We start from the raw sequence: 11406 nt of genomic DNA on the forward strand, positions 1-11406 counted from the left end.
CTTTCTCAAGGGTTACACACAGTTGTGGGAATCATGTGTATGTACAAAGGAGTGGGATTCAAGATTTCACTAATACCAGTGTCTTATGGGCTAGTGCGATGAATGTGGTGTGAAAAAGCTTTGCTTCTGTCCATGCAAACAAGAGAACACAACAAAGACAGTTCTAGTTCAACTCTTTGAGGACATTCCAGTTCAAAACAGTCATGGTGGTGGTCAAAGTAAATGGAAAATGTTGTGTGGCTTTTAGTGAGCTGAGGAAGATGATACAGGTTTGCACTAAAACCTTTATCAAAGCATAATTTCACTTATAAATGGTAGGGTGATAAATACAAAGAGTGCTTAAAGATCTTTCCTTCAAATACCATTGTATCAGTAAGTAGATTCTGCTGAGAACTACTCATTCAAAGAGAAAAATGAGATACAATTCATGCATTGGCATACAAATTAGTGCACAATTCTTGCTCATATTACGTATCAGTGTAGCAAAAGGATGGTAGTATTGTCAAGGAGATGCATTTCTACATTTCTCATGATACCCTCTTTGTCTCCCCAGCACTATTTTCTTCTTTGTAACCAGTGACTTAAAGAGAAGGGTTTGACTTTCAAGAAACATTGGGTGTGGTCAGATGGTGTGGCTTCACAGTTCAAAGCTGCAAGACCATTTTACTTTGTCGACGGGCGATTTTACCAAACTAACAGGTGTTGAGATGACATGGAATTTTTTAGATCAGGCCATGGCAAGGGGGAGCATGATGGCATTGGCGCGTTGTAGTAAAGAGGGTCCTAACACATGAACAACTTAAGAGACCGATGGTGTTCTTCTTAGGCAAGCTACTGATGTTGTTCAATTTTCGACAAAAACAATGTCCAATGGTGTATCTAGATCCTATGCACAATCCACTAAGGCAACCCCTGACATGAAAGGAAAATTTGGTTGGTAAAAATTGGTGATGTAGATAGGTCTAAGGCATAGGGTTTTGAGATGGTACAAGGATCTCAAGCCGTGTACTACATTTATGGGTTTTGTCATCAAGACCCTACTTACGTAAAGACAAGAATGCTATCATGTTTTTTAATTGCATGCATCAAAGGTCATTGGAGGTCTTGTTGTAGCAAGTCATATGTTCAGAAGTGGACACATCTCAGATTGAAGCCTCTATCAGAAGAATCATTTGCTGCATCACCAGAATATGAATTGCATGCTAGTGTGGTACCAGAGCAGACTCCTATAGAAGAGCGTCAAGATGACATAGGTATGTTTGAGGGATCCTTGGATATGCTAAGTGAATTACTCAATGAAGGTGACAACTATGCTGTGAGTGCAGAGGCAAACAATGAAGAAGGTGGAGTTTTATCTTATGAAATGTTTAAAACCAAAGTGGAAGCTAGACAGAGCTCTTAAAGATCAATGGAATAACATATTTACATATGTTATTACAGGGTATTATTTCAAATAACAAAAGAAGAACCCTCAATGCTACACTTTGCTTGACAATATAGGTGCTACTAACATGTACTCTCACCTTGTTAGGGTAATCAAGTTTGACATGCCCTTGGTAGATGATGCTACCTCAAAGGCATACTACTTGTCCCCTACACTCTGTGAGTCCATTTATAATGGCATGCCCTACGAGGCAGCTTGACAACTGTGAGAACATTTGTCCTAGAATTTATATCTAGGTAACTTTTTACCTTCTGTAGTACAAGGGTTTCCCCCGCTGGAATTTTATTTCATTAATGGAATCTCTTTTTCTTCCCACTTCATTATGCATGGCTTGAAGTCTGCAGTCTGCAAACTGTTTGTTATTATGAATAAACACATTCTACTCGACATGCTTATTAACCCATTTCTAGGGTTAACAAGAGCTACTTCCATTATCTTAGATCAAGGAGTCAAGGTAGACACACCAAAAGGTCATACATTCAAGATATGAAGCAACAGTGTCCAAATCCACAACTTGGAAGGGTGCCCGTAATGGTCTGATGGAATAATTATGGTAATTTTCGCTTCAAGAGTGTGTGGTAGCAAGTTAGGATGAAGTCCAAGTGATGTACTCTTCATGGAGATATTATGAGAGTAGTCATTGTAATAGCATAATTAGGCCTCTTATGAGCCTAAAGTGCCCGATCGGCCACAATTTAACTGAGTGTGAACACTTATAACCATGTATATAAGTGAAAATCTCTCATAATACAAAGAACTTTCCCATTTTGCAATAGAATCTTGCTCTTGCTAATCCTCTTGCTAATTTCTCTCTAATCCATGCTAGTGAGTGTGTGTAAGAGAAGTGAGGTGAGAGGAGGGACAAGTACACGTAGTGCAATGCCGATGGTGTGACAACACTCGCAGGAGGCATGGTGGAATTACTTAAGGAGTTGTGGAGCTTGGATACCTCAAGGGTTATGAGATCGGCCAATGGAAATATCCCCATGACAGTTTGCGGGCGGTTAGCCAGGTGATCTTCTTGTTGATGTGTTTCGACAGGGGTTTGGGTGAGCCATAACAATGCTATGTAGTACAAAAATATAGCACAGTATGTGCTATATAGTACATAGCTATATAGCACATGTGCACTAGTGGGATGTCAACAATGAACCTTAAGCAATAAATAAACATAATATACTTTGTGCTATGTACCACATAGCACTTGGGAACAAGGGGGCTGTAAATGAGCCTTAAGTAATGAATAAACACAATTTACTAAGTGCTATATAGTACAACCTGTGGTATATAGCACATAGCACACTGCCACAAGTGGACTGTCACAATGAACCTTAAGCAATTAATAAACACAATCTATTGTGTGCTATATAGCATAGTCTTTGCTATATAGCACAGAGCAGACTAGCGCAAGTGGGATGTCAATGAACCTTGAGCACAGCTATTGGTCCACAAATAAAAGATAGCACATATGATTTTTTCAACAAATACCTTTAAACTCAGATATTACAAACTTTAAATGTTAGAGACTCTGCCACAAATCAAGGCCATAAATATATACCATAAAGGCCTCTAAAAAGCCAAAAAACTAAGTACATATGACATTGTATGATACTAGCCATAGGAACCGTATGATACAAATTGGCTTGTATCAAGATTTTGACAACCCTGACAGCTATATATATACATACATACATACATATATATATATATACATACATACATACATACATACATATACATATATCATACATACATACATACATACATACATATACATATATCATACATACATACATACATACATACATATACATATACATATATATGTATATGTATATGTATATGTATATGTATGTATGTATGTATGTATGTATGTATATATATATATATACTCACAAAAGCATATATGCTTCGTAAAGTCTAACTGTAAGAAAGCATTATGGGCCCAAGGCCATGGACAACTAGTAAGTAGGTGTGAACTCTTGGGTGGAGTATAAATACCAATGTAAATGGGATTATGGCTCATTCATGATAATGTTATTTGTTCCAAGAATCAATGGTGAGCTTCTCCCGTGAGATGCTAAGTGGTGACTCCTTCATGAGACACTCCCTTGGTGAGGGACTACCCCACCCCTGTTACTTTCTTTCATTGGTATCAGAGCATGGCTTTTGATCCATGATTTTTAATTTTTCTTTTCTTCTTCTCATTTCGTGAAATTTCTGCTTCATTTGATTCATGGGGGAAGGGGATATGGCTAAGGTAGAGTTTGTGGTTCAAATCTGAGCACATGGACCTATTTTTTTTGAATGAGTGGACCAAATTGGGGAAAATTTCTAATCTTGATTAGCAGTTGTTAATCAAAAACGTTTTTTTTGTTTGGGAGCTTTCTTGCAAACCCTAGCCATGGAATCTCAACATGAGCAAAGGGCATTGAGTCTCTCATGTATCTAGCAATGTTTTATGAAGTATTTCACCTATTTTCCATGAGCAATGGGGCTCCCAATGTGGCTGAAAATCACTACCAAAGCTGCCCACATTTTTCACCAAAGTGACCCTAATCTTCATCTCCTTCAACAAATTCAAGCATTAAGGCTTCCCGGGTGACATTGGTGAGTTGCTCCATCACTTCCTTACAATTTTGAAGCATTCTTTCAAGCTATGGAGTGAATTAGGGTTTTATTACACATAAAACCCTAATTTTCAGAAATTGGACTTTAATCATGGGGGCCATTCATGCTGCTCTTTATGCATTATGAATGCTTGAATGCTACACATAGCCATTCAATGCTATGCCTTGCATATTGGCATAAGTGAGCATAGCTTTTGGCACATTTGGGGGATTGAATAAAATGTTTTGGGTTGGAAGCCCACTTTTTGGTGACACCGTTTTCCATTTTGCTGGTTGCACGTTTTTGGTCATAACTCTCTCATACGAACTCCGTTTTTGGAGTTCTAGTACTCAAAACGACCGGCTCGTCGTCCTCTTCGAGACGAGCTATAGGTCTTGAGGTGCAGGATTCAGCAAGTGCTCTCTGTTTTCACTTTTGTACTGGATTTTCTAATCCCGAGCAGGAACTTGCACCCAGAACACGACCCGAGATCACCGCTCCGTGACACTTGGATGTTGTTGATGTATGTGGAAATGTATTGACATTGCCATGAGTGGATGTGATGAAGGAAGCACTATGAACCATGTATTATGATATGAATGAGCATGAGTCATGCTATAAATCAATTGTAAGTCAACTCTACTCATTCATTTGAGCTTGTAACCACATTCCACTCACGATTGTACCCCACTTTATTCCTAGAATCTAGAATGAAGTAAGGGTACCTTGGCATTTGGAGGAGAGGCCAAGGGGAGAATGTCTTGAATCTTCCTTGCCATTAGTGCCGGGTAACGCGGTAAGGAAGAGGATTAGGTACTTGGTGGTAAAGAAATGGCCTCAACCTTCACCTTGGATGATGTAAACTTGGTGAAGGGGTGAGAAGTGCTTGGCCGGGAGATCGGCAAGCATCGACGCGCTTTATCGACCACTTCATTCGACTTGAGCAAACTAGCAAATCCTCTACATCGACTTCTTATGCAAAAGGACAAAATTGATGCCATAAGGTCACATGCTCAGATGGAAAAATGATTGAGGATTGATTTGCTTACAGTGGTCAAATGCATAAGGATTTTAATACTTGATTGAGATGCTTTGATTTGATTGAGATTTGGTGCAAAAAGAGGGGAGACCATGGCAAAATTTTTACAAAATTTGCCTACTTGCAGCCAGGACAAATCCTTGAATTTCTAGGGTTTTTCAAAAGCTTTTCAAATCTGTCCTGAAAGCTCTTCAATCTACCCGAAAACCTCTTTCAAACAAGCTAAAGATCACTCAAATCGGAGTAGTATTGAGCGGTCAAAGTTAAGAGTTGACTTTCAGCTAGAACAGTTGACTAGTCAAAGGCTGTTGACTTTTTCAAATCTGTTTTTGGGGATCCTTACTCGTCTCGTCAAGAGCTTCGCATCGATATAAAGATCACCCAAATCGGATACCGTTTGAATAGAGAAAAAAAAAATAAAGTAAGTGGTCTTTGCAAGGAGGGATCAATTACGCGCATGGAAATGACTAGAGGAGGTCAAAACAAGGGAGCCCGGAATGAAAATGATCAAAGACAACCGGAAGCAATGATGGCAACGAGTTCATCAACGAGGAATGAAGAAAGTTCAACCATCAAAGCACCATCTCCAGATGAATCTCAGCCAGTGGAAATGCCTCAATCTTTGGGAACTACTCCACTAACAGTGGACATGATGTTAATGGCTATGGAGAGTATGTTTCAAAGGATTAAAAATAACCAAACAAATCGGCAACAACAATTTGGTGAACACCTCATGGAACGGTTCGACAAGCGACACCACTACCTGGATGACGTGATGCAAAGAGGGTTAAAAGACTTGGAGAAAGCCATTAGTGCATTGGCTCCTCTCAAGCTCAACCAAGAAGCCGATATGAATGCAATGGATGGTGTACATTATGATGCCAAACATGATGGAAAGCCTTCTATGCCAGAAGAGAACAAAGTAAGACAAATGATGCCACCTCAAATGATGCCACATTCTTCTTACATGGACAAGGGCAAGAGACCTATGGGTGATGCTTCTTATGAGAGATCCAATGCCAGTATTCCAAGAACTTCATCCTTTATGCAAGATGCAAGAAGAGGGTATGAACAGAAGGGATTTAAAGATGCAGGTGATTGGCAATTGGAAGATGAGCAAATGCATAGACACTTGGGTGAAGGAAGAGGATTTGATGATCCAAGAGCACGGCAGAGGGGTTCAAGAATGCATGGTGATTTTGACAATGCTGTGAAGGACAAAATCATATTTAATAAGTTCAAAGGAGAATCAAATTCTATCGAAGACTTTGAAGAGTGGGCAAACAAGATGGATCTCTACTTTGAAATCAGCCCAAGGAGCGAGATTGCCAAAGTCTACTTCGCCTCACTTCATCTTGAAGGTTTTGCTCACACTTGGTGGAGGAGGAAGCAATCTCATGGTTATGTCATCACTACTTGGGAAGAATTCAAGAATGACATGGCAGAAGAGTTTACTTCTCGCATGCAAAGAGACAATCACATTGTGGAATGGGACAAGCTAGAGCAAATCACTACCGTGAAGGAATATTCTCATAAGTTTCTAAAGCTTCTATTATACTTGGACGACTTTGATGAGCATTATCTTGTTGTCAAGTATATAAGGGGCTTGAAAGCTCCTATTGGTGGTGATGTCAAGTCTCATGAACCCGCCACTTTGAAGAAGGCAATGATGCTTGCAGAAATTCATGAAGAGAAGTACTTGACAAAGTGGGCTAGCAAAGGGAATATCAAAGGGGAAGTGATCACAAGGACTGACATGGGTTCTCATGCAAACACAAGACCTAATCTTCCAAGATTTCCTACCGTGTATGGTAGAGGGTCTAATAGACTTCTATTTAAACCACCATTTATGTCCAACAAAGCTACATACAATGAGTCCAAGCCAGCAAATGGGGGTTCAAAAAGCAAGGTTATCAAGGAGGACCGTTTGCATGAAATGAGGCTCAAAGGTCTATGTTTCAAATGTGGAGAAAAATGGAACAAGGATCACTTCAAAGTATGCAAATCCAAGGATATGTCCATAAGCTACATTATCACTGAGGACAATGCTAATCATGAGGAGGAGGAATTCCTTGAATGCAATGATGCCTTAGGATGGGGAGATCCTCATGAGGGTGGAGGTTCTCATGATGATGGTTTTGATGAAGAAAATCCTGAGTTTCCTTTTGATCCGGGTGGGAAACTAAAGTTTGCTCATGACAAAATGGATGATGGGATGCCTCTATGCGTGTGGAATGAAAACAATAGTGCACATACTACCTTGTGTACAATCTCTCATGATGCTTATGCGGGAAGTAAGGGTGCCAACACATTGAGATTGAAGATCAAGGTGAATGGGAGAACAACATATGCACTCATTGATACTGGAAGCACGCATAGTTTTGTCAATAAAAGGTCTTTGAACACTCTCAAAATGCAACCAACTTCTTTACGAAACAAGCACATGGTGCAAGTGGCCAATGGTGATTCAATGGGTTGCAATATGAAGTGTCAAAGTACAGAATTGGAGTTGTCCAAGAGCTACTCTTGCAAAGTTGATCTTTTGGTGATTGAGTTGGGACCAATTGACATAGTACTTGGATGTGATTGGCTGTCCACTTTGAACTCTTTTACCATGAACTTACAGAAAAGTTTCATGAGTTTTGTGCATCATGGAGGGGTTATTACATTGAATGGAATGCAAGGGTCCAAGCTCTTCATGATCAATGCTACTCAAATGAAGAAAGAGTTCAAGAAAGAGGGCTATGTTTATGTACTACAGCTTTGCAAAGAGGAAGATAATAGCAAAAAGGATTGCATCGAAAATGTGGACATGGTTAAGCTACTCAAGGATTATGAAGATGTGTTTACCATGCCAAAATCAATGCCGCCAAAGAGGAGTGTTGATCACGCTATTGATTTGGAACCAAATGCCAAACCAATCAACAAGCCTCCCTATCGTTTGTCAAAGGTTGAAAAGGAAGAGGTGGCAAAGCAAGTCAAAGAACTCATTGACATGGGATGGGTTGAACCAAGTCAATCTCCTTTTGCTTCTCTGGTGCTACTTGTGAAGAAAAAGGATGGTACTTTCCGCATGTGCATTGATTACCGTGATTTGAATAAGATCACCATCAAAAATCGTTTTCCAATACCAAGGGTGGATGATCTTTTGGATGAGTTGAAGGGTGCCACATGCTTTTCAAAGATTGATTTGCGTTCCGGATACCATCAAATAAGGATGAAAAGTGGTGATGAGTTCAAAACAGCATTTCGTACAGAAAGGGGTCTTTACCAATTCATGGTTATGCCGTTTGGATTATGCAATGCACCGGCAACTTTTCAAGCATTGATGAACAAAGTGCTTCAACCTTTCCTCTACAAGTTTGTATTGGTCTTTTTCGACGACATACTTATCTATAGCAAACATGAGGAAGTGCATTTGAAGCACGTGAAAGAGGTTTTGGAGGTCTTGAGGCAAAACAAGTTGTATGTTAAGGAGACAAAATGTACCTTCATGGCACATGAGGTGGAATATTTGGGTCACATTGTGAGCAAGGATGGCATTTGTGTGGATCCAAAGAAAGTGGAATGTATTAGGAATTGGCCGGTTCCTTCAAACACTACTCAATTGAGGGGATTTTTGGGGTTATCTTCATTCTATAGGTGCTTTATTGCCCACTATGCAGAAATTGCAGCCCCAATGTGACGGACAAATTGAAGAAGGAAACCTTCTTTTGGGATGCCATTGCCAACAAAAGCTTTGAAGATATGAAGAAGATGCTCACATCAGCACCTATTTTGGTATGTCCAGACTTCACCAAACCTTTCACAATAAGGGCGGATGCAAGTGGAAGAGGGATTGGTGCGGTACTTTACCAAGACCATGGAGTCATTGCTTATGAAAGTAGAAAGCTGAATGACAAAGAAAGAGAACTCCATGTGTATGAGCAAGAGATGATTGCTATACTCCATGCTATCAAGAAATGGCACCATTACTTATATGTGTTGAGAATCAAGCTCGATGTCAGTGTGATCCAGCTATGCTATGTGCTGGCAGATTAGGTAGGAACATGTGTGAGACATAAATGACCGCGTGTCCAGCTGGTCATAGTGTGTGGACATTAGCCAGGGTTAGTAGAGTGTGGACACAACTCATTGTGTGTTGTGTGGATTATGGATTAGTGCATTATGCTTTGTGTGAGAGTGGACATGGCTTCCCTCTATGGTTAGGGTTTGCAATATACATTAGGGTTTGCTCTTGTGTGTGTGTCTCCTCCCCCCCTCTACCGTTCTTTCAACATGGTATCAGAGCCTTGTGCTGTTTATTAGGGTTTATGAGTGAGTGAAGAGAAGAGGGAGAAGAAGCTGTGAAAAGAAGCTGTGAAGCTTGCCATTGGAGCTGTGAAGCTTGGAGCACACCGAATCTTATCAGATCTGAGAGCTTGGCCTATCGGGTAAGGTCTTCTAAACATCCTTGAGCGGATTGCAGGTGAAATAGGCAAAAGCAATGCAAAATAGAGCAAATCAAAGCAAAGCAAAATTTTGGTTTTTTGAAGCTTTCCATTAAAGCTTGAAAGCATTGATGTATGGTGGAAATACAAGTGATTCTAGAAAAAGACATATGTATTTGACAAAGAGGGATGTATTAGCAACCCATGTGCAAGCCTTGAACAAATTTTGGAACATTTTGGAAGCATTTAAATGTATGGAAATCTCTAGTTTTTGAGCTCACACAAAACAGAGAAAAGCAAGTCAAAAATTGAAGCATTTGGAGCACATTTTTGGTAAAAATCAAAGCATTTATGGGTCACACACATGCCTAGGTGTCTTGGGGACTTAAAACCATCTTCAATTAGCATCACAAACCCTCCTAAACCCCCCTACAGCAGGCGGCGCAGCCAGAACAGAGGAAACTATGCAGATTTTGATCATTTTGCCTACGAGGAGATCCGATTCTCATTGGTTGGTTGATACCTTTCAAGTTTACTTTAGCAATTGGATGCTTTACACTTTGGAGAAGAGGGCTATGTGATTTTTTTGGTCAATGATGCTTAAATGAGCTGGGAATGAGCTGATTAAAACAGGCTGTCCACTGGTTGCAGAGAAACAGAGCATTTTAATTGAGCAATTAATCTTTGGTGTTTTACAATTGGACAAATTCCTCTTACATGGAGTTGATGGACACTATTGCTAAGCCAATGAATGCCTGGTTGCTCAATTTGGTGAAATATTGAAGAAATTAGAGCCAAATCATTACTGGTTTTTCTGGTTTTTCCAAAAACAGAGAAAGGGGTTTTCAAAAATTGATAATTACACATGTCAGATGGAGTTGATACTCAACATTGAGGTTCATTAGGTGTCAATGCAAGTTGCCTAGACTTGATTGCACCATTACATTGTGATTTGGAGCCTTGGAAGGCGTGTCAATTCAGGGTATCCCGCACTGCGTGAGTCAGTTCATCTTGGATGATTACAGGTTGATTTTCTACATCAAATTTGGAGTTTGTTGGCTATCTTGGAGTATCTGGAACATTCATTGGAGTGTGGTTGAGCTGAGGAAGGCTCATTTACAGATTTGAAGTGTGCGGAAGGTGTACGCATTGAGCAACATGTCGGACAATCCAGTTCAGATTGTTGGTGAAAAGCTGGATAGGAAGAACTTCCAGGCATGGAAGTACAGGATAAAGAGTTTCTTGAAAGGAAAAGGATTTTGGAATCTCATTACAGGTGCTGAGCCAGAGCCTGAGCTACCTCGGCAACCTACACAGCAGCAGCTTATTACTCATAAGCAATGGTCAGAGAGAGCATTCAAAGTGCTGCATTATTTGTCTATATGCATTTCTGATGCTATGCTCATACACATTCAGGATGCTAAGAATCCCAAAGATGCATGGGATACTTTGGTCAAGATGTTTAATACAGATACGAGTGCTCGCAAGTCTCAATTGCGACAGCAGATACACAATGTGAAAAGGAATAAAAGGAGCATACATGATTATGTGCAAGAAATCAAGAAGTTTGCAGATGCATTGGCCACAATAAATGCCCCCATGCCTGATGATGATTTGGTGGATATTACCTTGCGTGGTCTTGGCAAGGAATACAAATCTTTTGATACATCTATCTCAGTGAGGAGTACAGGTTTACCCGACTTCGATGAGTTGGTTTCACTCTTGTTGGTTGAAGAAATCAAGCTCTGTGATTCATTTCTGGATGCATCTACTAGCCATGATGATGGCAGAAATCAGGCTTTCTACTCGCAGAGAGGCTTTAGAGGCAGGGGGAGATTTGCATCACGTGGACGTGGTGGTAATGGTCGTGGATGGTAGGATAG

The 11406-nt window shown here is 40.2% G+C and overlaps 1 pseudogene; it reads left to right on the top strand.

The window, feature by feature from the left end:
* The first annotated feature begins 982 nt into the window (after window positions 1-982).
* LOC147621504 (uncharacterized) lies at window positions 983-1643 on the top strand (annotated as a pseudogene).
* Window positions 1644-11406: the final 9763 nt, after the last annotated feature.

The sequence above is a fragment of the Cibotium barometz genome, chromosome 30, assembly GCF_041138505.1.
Source record: "Cibotium barometz isolate CiBa-2024 chromosome 30, ASM4113850v1, whole genome shotgun sequence".
Classification (NCBI taxonomy): domain Eukaryota; kingdom Viridiplantae; phylum Streptophyta; class Polypodiopsida; order Cyatheales; family Cibotiaceae; genus Cibotium; species Cibotium barometz.